An 11,216-nucleotide genomic window follows, 5' to 3' on the forward strand; every position below is an offset into this window, starting at 1 on the left:
TCTACTAGGTTCTTCTTATATCTGTCGTCTACCATGAGAAGAGCATGCCTTGGGAAGCTGATGGTTCCAGAATTAGATACATGTGGAACAGGCCTGGATCTGATTCATAGCCTTAAGCAGAGCTGCCATAACTGACCCAGAGACACATGAGTGAAAACAATACTGTAAATGTTGTTTTAGTAAGCCACTAGGGTTTTGAAGGGGGGGTGTTTGTTATACAGCAGCATCATAGCATTAACTAATACAGGAAGGTAACCTCCATTTACTCAGGATTCAATCCTTGCCAAATACTATTTACATTAGCTCATTTAATCTACAAAATTTCCTTCTGAGTTCTGAGTACTCCCATGTTTCATGAAAAATCTGCTCAGAGAGGCCAAGAACCCACAGCTAATAAGTGGCTGAGCCAGAAGTTCAAATTCACATGTCCAAATAGAGTGATTATTTAATGGCTTTTTTCCATCTTACTGCAGTTAACACTACAGGTGATAACAACAACATAAATGTAATCCCACTCTTTTATGAAGGGCTTTACAGTCCAATGCACTTTCATGTTATCTTTTTTCATCAATAAAAAATGTCCAATTACTAATTGGGATATTTAGTTATGCTCTATATTAAATCACAGCCCATGTGATTTGAAATAGTTAGGAAAGTATTGTGCTTTAGAAACCACAGGAAGGCTTAAAATAGACTGGAATGAAGCACCTCTTCCTAGGTGGCCGCGGTGGTGGTGGTGGTGGTAGCTGTGATGCCTGCAGGGCTGGGCAGCTGACTGCTGGGGTAGGAGAGGGCCTGGGCCCGAATCTCGGTGCTGCTGCCGGAGTGCAGCCTGCGCCATGGCCACCACCACTGCCTCCTCAGAGCATTTCGAGAGAAACTGCATGAGATTTTCCATGGCCTCCATGAAGACCTACGTGGAGGGGGAGGGAGGGAATGCTGGAGCAGCTAGGGGCTCGGGGGACAGAAGAGAAGAAGAAATTGATCAGAGATTTTGATGAAAAGCAACAGGAAGCATATGAAATGCTGACAGAGATGGAAGAGGAACTATGTTATGCACTCCTATCTTTTCGTAACCCTATGTCTAAGCTTTGAAACTACCGGAAGGACCTTGCCAAACTCCACCGGGAAGTGAAAAGCACGCCTTTGACAGCCACACCTGGGGGCCGAGGAGACATGAAATATGGCACATACACTGTAGAGAATGAGCATATGAATCAGCTACAGTCTCAGGGTATTGCTTTTGCAAGGCACTGACAGTCTGAACGGGGCCACCCAGAGTATTGAGAGTTCTCATCGGATTACCACAAAGACTGACCAGATTGGCTTGGAAATTATAGAACAGCTGGGAAAGCAACGTGACCACTTGTAACATACCAAGAATAGACTGGTAAACACAAATGAAAACTTGAGCAAAAGTCGAAAGATTCTCCAGTCAATGTCCAGAAAAGTGACAACCATCAAGCTGCTACTTTCCAGTGTCATCTTACTAGAGATAGCCATCCTGGGAGGCCTGGCTTATTACATATTCTTTCGCAAGCATTGAACTTCCTGCACGGAAGGGTTTGTGGACCAGAACTTTGACCCTGAGAATGAATGGTGTTAGAAATGTGGAATAAGCATATAGTTGCTGTGAGCTAACGGTTCAAGGATGCACTGTGTAGCCAGACTGTGGGAAGAGGGAGGGAAGACAGAAAGAACATTAGAAACTGATGAACAAAAAGATAGATACAGAGGCAGTAAAGCATCAAACAGACTGTCAAATGACAGCGGGAAGGTTAGGGAGAGGTGGGGGAGATAAGAGATCAACCGAAGGACTTGCATGCATGCATATAAGCATAACCAATGGACGCAAAACACTGGTGGGTGAGGGCATGTATGGGAGTGGGGTGGGGTGGGGCAATGGTAAGATATGTACACATATAATACCTTAATAAAAAAATGGGGGGAAAAGAAACAGCAACAAAACCAGTGTGATATACCAAGGTAATAAATGTTATTTATGATTTCTTTAAAAATAAATTAATTAATTAATTAATTAATTAATTAAATTGGAATATTCCTAGGTTATAGGTATGAGAGAAAATATACTAGATGAAAACTAATTGAGCCAGTATTTGGAGCTTTTTGATCAAAGCAGACAGACTCCATAGAAACTATTCAGGACCACCCCTCTGACTTTATTGGAGGAGAAAACACTCAAAAGGCACCACCAATATTGTCACTACTGATACTCAGAAAGAACAATATTTTCCAAGTCTGTCTGTACATTAGAATCACTTGGGAAGCTTAAGAAAAAGAAGCACCTGGGCCCTGCTGCCAAACATACTCCATCAGAATTTCTAGGTGCAAGATTAGGCATCTATATTTTTTAAAGTTCCCACGGTGATTCTAACAGCAGCCAGAGTTGCATCTCATTAAACTGGAAGATGGGACACATAAGATGTATTTTATAACATTTAATGTTAAAAACAAATTCCAGACTGGAGATTGGAGTGAGGTTCAGCTTTGTGTGTCTTTGAACTTACTGCTCAGTGCCCTCCTATTATTTTTCATTATTTCTCTTTTCTCCATTGGATATTTACTGAATCCATATTTATTAACTGAAATCCATATCTGTGTCAATTCCTAAAACAGTATTTAGCAAGTGCTAGAGTGTAAAAGTCTGTAGAGTTTGTAAGGAATTCACTGAAACTGAAGTCACTAATTTAATGGGAGTTATATCACTGGCTTACTAGACAAATAAAATTAATAATTTTTAAAAGCAAAGGCTATCATATTGATTCTATACATGAGTCACAGTCTCCTGTAATTATTTCAAAGCATTGACATTCTGGTTTAATTTGCACCTTCAAGTTCCCAAGAATCAGTTTTGATTGGCATAGCACAAGATTAAGATCTTGTATGCTGACTTGCTCCTGCATACAGAGACCCCTTGTGGCACTTATCTGAGTGCCTCCCCAGGTTATGTGGAAATTTTTCTGTCTTGTTGTTGTTGTTTATAATAAGACACAAGTCCCTTACTGCACTGATGGCAATTAATTTCAATACATTTGAATGAAAACAATATCTAACATTTATGGAGTACTTTCTATGTGCCAGGTACTGTTCTTAGTATTCTATGTGCATTAATTCATTTAATCCTTAACCTAATGAGGTAGGTAATTTATTATCCCCATTTTACAGATTTAAAAAACCTGAGACACAGAAAAGTTAAGGTGCCCAAGGTCACACACTTACTACATGATAAAGCTGGAATTTGAACCCAGAAAGTTTAGTTTCAGAATCTGGATTTTTAGCAACCAAAATATACAACATCCCTTAGTGTGTAGGTACATTTTAGGAGAGGATGTAGAGCAACTGGTACTCTCCTCACTGGTAGTGGAAATGCAAATTCATACAACTACAAACAAATTGTTTGGTAGTATCTACTAAAGCTAAATGAATGCTTACTCTGGCTTAGTAATTCCTGGTTATATACCCTATGAAAATGTATACTTATGTTGATTAAAAGACATGAATTTGAATATTTATAGAAGCACCACTCATAACAACACTGAACTGGAAACTACCGAAATGTCCATCACAGAAATTCTGGTGTATTTTTAGCACTATGCAGCAATGAGAATAACCAGTCTATAACTACACAGAGTAGTAAGGATGGAACTCAAATATAATGTTGACTGAAAGAAGTCAGGAAAAAAATGTCTAATGCTATTTATAAAAAGTTCAAAAAACAGGCAAAAAGTTTCCCCACCATTAGGGTTCAGGCAGTTGGTTACCCTTAGGGGTAGGAGTTATGACTGGAAGGAGTATTTGGGGAAGGAGACATTTGGGGTGCAGGGAAGTCCTCTTTCTTGATATGGGTACTGACCACAAGCATGTGTTTAAGTTTTGAAAATTCAGTGAGCTGCACATTTAGGTTATATGCACTTTTCTGAATATATACTATATATCAATAAAAACTTTGAAAGGGTAATATCTGTGATCAAATATTTAGAATTAGGATATTTGGGTAAATATTTTAAAATAAACAATACGTATTTAAGGAAAAGTCATTCCAGGCAATCAAAGAATACTTTTTTTTTTAAGAATAAGTTTCTGATATCCCTAGTTCTGCCCTGCTTTCCCACTTCTTATCATAAAGGCCAACCTGATGAGCCAATAATAATAAGAGAAAATGATCGAGTCAATGAGGCACATAAAATGAGTTCAGTGTGCTCCTGCTCACATCTGGACAGGGGTTCAAAGGCAAGGTGACCAATGTCAGCTGTAAGGTGCAGTTGGTAGGAGGCATCAGAATAAAGCGTCCCTGGCTTGCTCGCTTTTATGTCTTCTGGAACATCCAGTTATACGGGTGTGCAGAGCAATGAAAGCAGGAGATAGATTTCTTTTATAGAAATTTTCAAGAATGAGGAAATTGAGGTCTAGAGTAAGAAGCAACTCCACATGGTATTCTACTGAAGGGCAATACCTCTTAAATGGAAGTGGGTGGTGATGGCTTTCCTAAGAATTCTAATTACTCCTGCACACCCCCTCCCCACCCAGGGAATCAACTAATAAGCCACCCCCTACACAATTGAGAGGTACAGGCTAATCCACAAAGCCCCATTTATGCCATTTATGCCTTTGAGAGAGAAAGACTTAATCAGCTATCACAAAGGCAATGCTTTGTCAGGGAAAACACTATTTTTGTTTGCTTAAGAAGCAAGCCTATAAAAAAACTTTCATCACTTCAGATTCTTTAACTAAGTTCTTAGTTCCATAGGAAGAATTTTTAAATATAGATCGAAATTTGTAATTAAAACAGCCATAAAATTTACCTCTGTATCAGTCAAGACAATGGTTCCCTTCACTGTCCTTTCATTGTCCCAGCCTATGAATCTGTAGAAGCCATGAAGCCACAACCTCTGTTTTCCTGCTCTTCCTCTGTGCATGGCACAGAATTATGGATAATTAAATATGAGAAAACTTTGACAAATACTTTTCTTAGAGTTCTGTTGATTATTCTCAAGGGGAAATTATAGTAAAAGGAACTAATTTGATTTAATTACTGAATTCATCCAATCACTTAGTGAATTTGTTTCTAGGCTTGATTTTCAGTTGCTATTTTCAGAATCAGATTCATTCCCCTTTATTCTTCCCATCATGTCTCCCGTCCATCTTCCTCTCTTTCCATTGCAAACTCACCAACTACCCATCTGAAGTCTTTTTTCCCCATAAGGACTTAGTGGGACTAAAGCTGAGAATTCTAATACGGTCTCAGTGGTGGGAAGATTTCCCTATAGATGGGTCTGAATATTCAAATATTTTAAAAATGCTTCAGCTCCCTTCTGGTCTACTGCCTGGGGACATTGTTCACTACCTCAGCCCAGTGGTTTGGTGCCCTTGGTTTGGATATGAGACTAATCACCAACTTTCAAATCCTTTCAATGTCCTTATGACATCAGAGTTGTGGCTTCCAACTTCCGTTATTACTGCAGACTGGATTTACTGAGGAGCTACAGAGGGGGCATGAAGGACACTCATGAAGAAAGGTGTCCAAGCTGAGTCGTGGTTTTCCTTAAGTTGATTTGAGGTGCTTTTCATTTGGGAGCAAAAAGAGGAGGAAATACCTCTGGAGAGAGGGGCAAGGGGAGACAAATCCTTGGCCTAGTGTCTGCCCTGTGCCTGATCTGATGAGTGTTCTAAGATCCTAGAAAGAGAGGTGTCAAGGCCTAAGGCTGAAGGGGCTCCGTTCATCAGATTCTCTTATATGCTGAACCCCAGAAGGAGCCGCGCTTTCCCAGCCCTACTCTGCCACAGACCGCCACTTAGCATTGGCACCCTAAGGCCTTGGAGTGGCCACTAATCGAAAATGGCAGCTCACAGAAGAGAAACAGATCAGGAACTAGATACTCGACAAGAACAGCTCAGAAGGATGTACTTGTAATTCACTTGTCCTACAAAGGGATTGTTGGGGGGGGGGGGGGGTGGAGCAGGTAGTGATGGGCTAGGAGTCCATAATTTGGGCATAAATGTTAATATAATATCAGTCATACCCCAAACTGCTAAGGTCTGGGAATATTTTAATTGTTCTAGAAAAGGGTGTGCTTCCCAATCTCCTTGAAAAAGATTATACAGATAGTTTTGTCAGACTACTTCTATAATATTAAAGTACTCTGTGAAAAGAATATTTAGTAGTCGAAATAGTTTGAGAAATACTATATTAAATAACATCAAGCAGATTTTATACTGAAAAACTGCTAATCTTCTTTAATGTGGTAATGGGGTAGTGATTCCCTGAATCAGTCAGGATAGGCTAGGTTATGCTGCAACAAAAATTGACTCCAAAATCTCAGTGGCTTACATCAGCAAAGGTTTATTCCTTACTAGTTCTGTTGGACACCATCTTCACTTTGGGACCTAGACTGAAGGAGCAGACTATTGTTTTTATTTATTTGTAGAAAATACTCTACTTTTACATAATAATAAAATTCATAGATATTTTATATTCAGAAGTACAGGAAATTTAATGCCTGTCAGGAAAACTTTGACCCATGGGAGATGGGTGATGGCAGAGTCAACAGATAAGATCCCTATCCATTCTCACTCTCCTGGACTGTATGAGGCACAGTTCTTTCATTTAGCCATGGGGTGCACCTGAGAGCGTCAGCTGTGTCTCACACAGTTTGTTAAAAAGTTTGTTGGGAAGAAGTGGCAATGCTACAAGTCATCATCTTATATTTGAATCTCCTATTCTGTTCTCACTTTAACTGTCCTAAATTATACCTCCCATGAAAGCATTAGCATTTAAGCCTTACCTCAAGCTCCGTTTTTCAAGGCACTCAGAATAATACAATGTGGAAAACTATTAGGATTTCTGGTCTCCTAGACAGAGCAGTGGAGTTGCTATCTTAGGCCTCCTTACTATTTCTCCATTTACAAAGTACACTCCCAGCTTTGGTACATGCTGTTTCTCCATGGAACATTTTTCCTTCAGACGTATGCATGGCTTACTCCCTCACTTTCTTCAGGTCATTGCCCAAATATTACCTTCTGGTTTTAAATTATGAGCAGATATAAAAGTGAAGGACACCCTATACCAGGGGAGTGTTTTCAGGAAACAACTTTTATGGCAATTTTGCAAAATAGTATCGGAATTTTCTTACCACATTGGTTTTAATTAGACAAATTCCCAGAAAATATGTATAATATTACTAAGCTCAAATGAGTTTTACAAGGCAGGAAGTGAATGTATGATGTATTGACTGTATTCCAAATGCACTCTATGCAATGTGATGTTGTATTTCACAAATAATATAGGTTCTTTTTCTCTATGGTTCATTGTCTTTGAAAGCTAGGACAATTGACTGTCAAGTGCAGAGAAAAGAGCCAGTCGATAAACAACATTGGGTTTATTTTATTCAATAATTTACTTATCACAGAATTCGATCCATGCTTTTAAAATGCCTTTGATGATGACAAAGAAAATGGTGGTATTTGAGAACCTGCTAGGGGACTCCAAGCTTAGACTGAGTAGGGTGTGGGGGAGTTTTGTGGATATAGACACAGAAATAAAAGCAGCACCCAGCATGGTCCTAGTGCCACCCTTGCCTCAGAATACTGGACTCAAAAATCAGCAGATGTGCTGGGGGCTTTGGGTTATCAAATCTTTCTATAAATCAATGCACTCAAAATCCAAAGCTTCCCAATTTCAAAGGTATATGAATAGGGTCTAGAAAATTCTGCATGAAGAGTTCTCAAAACATTTAAGAGTTTGTCAGCGGACGATTTCTCCCCTTCACGCTTGCTGAGGTAAGTTTGGGATGCAAAGTATGAATTTAGGGTGTGTAAACTTTTAAAATTCTGCTGTGAAAGATACAGTCCATACCTGCTAGGAGTTTATCCTCATTAGGCAGGTAGCAAAAACACTATGTAGAAATTCAGAAGTAGATGAAACATAAATAAGTATAAAGAAAATGGAGTTATGCTGAGACCCCATGTTTTCAACTTTGGATTTCAGTTCTGAGGAGCCAGGGGTTTTAGGAGAATATGGTTAGTGTCACCCCTGGAGGCCTTCCTTTGGGAACATTTTTAAAGGATATTGCATGGGTAGTTGCATGGGTGTCTGATTAGTGCTGTTGCACAGGGCCCTGTGCTCAGAAGGGCTCTGACTGTGGCTTAACGCTCTATTGTTGTCATATTAAATAGTTTTATCTTTGAATTTGTGTTTTGTAAGTTAAGTCCTATGAGACAATAGAATATATGAGGGCTAGGGGTTTAGAGCCTGGCCCACTTTAAATCTACTTCTTACCACCTCAACACCTCCCTGGATGGGTTCTTGACCACCCCCTTTCCTCTACCCACTGGATTCCTGGTCCTGCCTGGCCTCTCCTCTGCCCTGTGACCACTGCTACCCTCTACTTGGGTAGTGGAGGTAGCATTTGGGGGATGGGGTGGAGTGAAGTGGGTAAGGTGAGGTAGGGGATGGGGGAGAAAGGTGCCAGGAATATTGGGGGGGTGGGGCTTGGACATGTGCCCCATATGGAGTCTCAGGTGGGGCATGACAGAAGCCTTCCTCACCTTGGACTGGCAACACCATGGTGAGTTCAGCAGGCAACTAGGTAGGTATGAGTCTCTAGCCCACCCCTGATCCAGGTGTGAAAGTTGCAATCCCTTGAGGGTTGGCCATCTGCCATGGGTTGGGACAGTGGACTATGGGGAGGAAGTATTGACTTCCCAGCTAGGACAGGACTGGACTGGGACTTGATGTAGGTCCAGTAGCTGGTGGGAGGGGGAGCCTGGCAAAAAGTGGACCACATGCGCCTCATCACAGAAAGGGACTTCCAGGAGTTTGTGAGGGTTTAGCATGACCTTAATAGGAACTAAAAAGGAGAGAGAGAACACAGAGGGAAGGAAATATGTTATATTTAATACCTTTAATGACACTGTTTTTCTACTTTTTTAAAACAAGGGGCCCTGCATTTTTAATTTGCACTAGGCCCAGCAAATTATGTAGCTGGCCCTAGACTACAATGTATGTTCAATAGTTTCAATGAAAGGAAAGGGAGCCATATCTTAACACACCATTCTTCTATATTTTGCTCCTGAGTTCTGCTGGCTATGGGTCCACATGGTGCTGCCTGCTAGAAGACCTGGCAGCAAGAATTGGAGTTGTACTTGCTGCTGGTCCTGATCCTAAACTTTACATTCTAAATCTCATTGTTTTGCATTTAAACCATTGTGGGCTCTCTCCAGCTCCCTCTTGCCTTCATGCCTTCAGAATGCATGTGCTTTGCTTGCCTTCCAAACCAGCTGGAACATACCAGCTAACATTCAGGCACAGACAAAACACATTTTAAATGGTTTTGCCCCACAGGAAGGTAATAGCAGGACAGAGATGTTGATGAGACTCCCTTGAATAGCCATGTTGGAGTAGTATTTGGTGGAGAGGAAAGAAAAGGAGGAAAAGGGCAAAACATTTATAAAACAATATACAGTCATTACCTTTTTTTCCCTTTAAGAGTTAAAATGTAGGTCTAGTCATTTATCTGATAATTAACCAAAGCACATACGTCAATGGACAAGCCCAAGTGGAACCTGACGATGTCAGGCAGTGATAGGGGGGAAACAAACTTTCTGCTGTGAGAGAGTTAGAAGCGCTTTCCATTCCAAACTAACAAACAAAACAAAAGAAAATACTCCAGATGCACTTGAGTTTCAGGATTCATGAGTAGTTCAAGAAAGAACTGTTGGGCTATATCAGCTATGCGGAACATTTTCTTCAGTTACTCCCATCAGTGACTGAGCTCATCAGTTTTGGAAGGTATCCTAGGATGTCTCATTAGGCTGTTTGAAACTATTGATGTCAGATGATAGCACTGTTACCCCTTTTTCATCGCTAATTAATGGATTAAAAGTCCACTATAACAATGTTAGAATCTATAGCCCAGGAAGAAGGTGGTCCTGGACTGTTGCCTAGTTGTGTCGGACAGCATCCAAGGCTGCCAATGCCTGGCCATCAGTGTGCATTATAAGGGAGAAAACAAACCCACCAATAATACTTCTGGAGTGGTTGCTAAGATTAGAAGCATCCATTAGTGGACTCTTGTTTTCAACGGAATGGAAATTTGTTATTTAGAAATTTTGTTTTGAATTATTAATTTATATAGAAATAAGAAATGCTTGGGTTTTTTAAGCCAGATCAGCTTGGGTCCACAAAGTCATTCTGCCTATTTTAAGATGAGGAAAGTCCATCTGTTTGTCTGGAAGACTAGCTCATGAGTACCTTGTTAAGTAGCAAATAATGGGCCATTTAGATGGTTGGTTTAGTTAAGTCTAGAGACTGCCTATTCTATATTTTAGCTCTCTATTTATATATTTTGCCCATAATGTTGTAAAATGAGCATAAACCCTAATTCTGGTGGCATCTGGCTGATCACGGCCCTTGCTTAATACCTTTAATTCTAACAGTAATAGCTTCCACTTATTCAGTTCTTGCTATGACCCAGGAATCACATTAAATGCTTTCAATATGCTGTTTTATCTTATGAGCTAAACGTTATTATCCCAATTTTACAAATTAGGAAACTACCATTTAATGAGGTTAAGTAATCTGCACAGGGTCACACAGCCATTAAGGAACAGAGACATGGCTTTTCCATGTTTGCAGACTTCTAAATACAGGTTTGAAGAAAAAGGAAAAAGGCCATATAAAAATTATTGAGTTCTACACTTTCAAGTGGTAAAACTTAGATGATCCTCAAATGACTAGTTCTCAGTTCTTCTGCTGTATTTCCAAACCTGGCAGAATCTATCTTGTTCAGGAGGAGGAGTGCATATGCACGTGCGCGCGCGCGCGCATGCGCGCGCGCACACACACACACACACAAATACACTTTTCTACATATGCACATATACATAACAGCCCTTGGTCATTCACACCAAAGCAGTCAGTAGACACCCTATTCTGGGATCCTTAAATCTCACAATCAAGTTAAAAGTTAAGCCAACTAGACAAGTGCTCTTAGACCAATCTGTGAGGATAATAATATTCCCAGTGGAAATCAGAAATATGGTACCATTTAACTGAGATCTCCACATATGACTACTTCTATAACCATCAAAATATAAATTGGTCCCACTCCAGCCAAGCAGACAGTGGAAATGAAAAAAAAATTGTCTTGGTGCCAGCTCTGATTCCCCACTAAATAACTGTGGCATTAATATTGAAA

The 11,216-nt window shown here is 40.2% G+C and overlaps 1 pseudogene across 1 annotated transcript; it reads left to right on the forward strand.

Annotated features, from left to right (window-relative positions):
- Positions 1-839: 839 nt before the first annotated feature.
- On the forward strand, positions 840-1,546 carry LOC307095155 (vesicle transport through interaction with t-SNAREs homolog 1B-like; annotated as a pseudogene). The gene has a single exon. The product of its transcript is annotated as a vesicle transport through interaction with t-SNAREs homolog 1B-like (transcript).
- Positions 1,547-11,216: the final 9,670 nt, after the last annotated feature.

Source organism: Cnephaeus nilssonii (genome assembly GCF_951640355.1).
Source record: "Cnephaeus nilssonii genome assembly, chromosome: X".
Classification (NCBI taxonomy): domain Eukaryota; kingdom Metazoa; phylum Chordata; class Mammalia; order Chiroptera; family Vespertilionidae; genus Cnephaeus; species Cnephaeus nilssonii.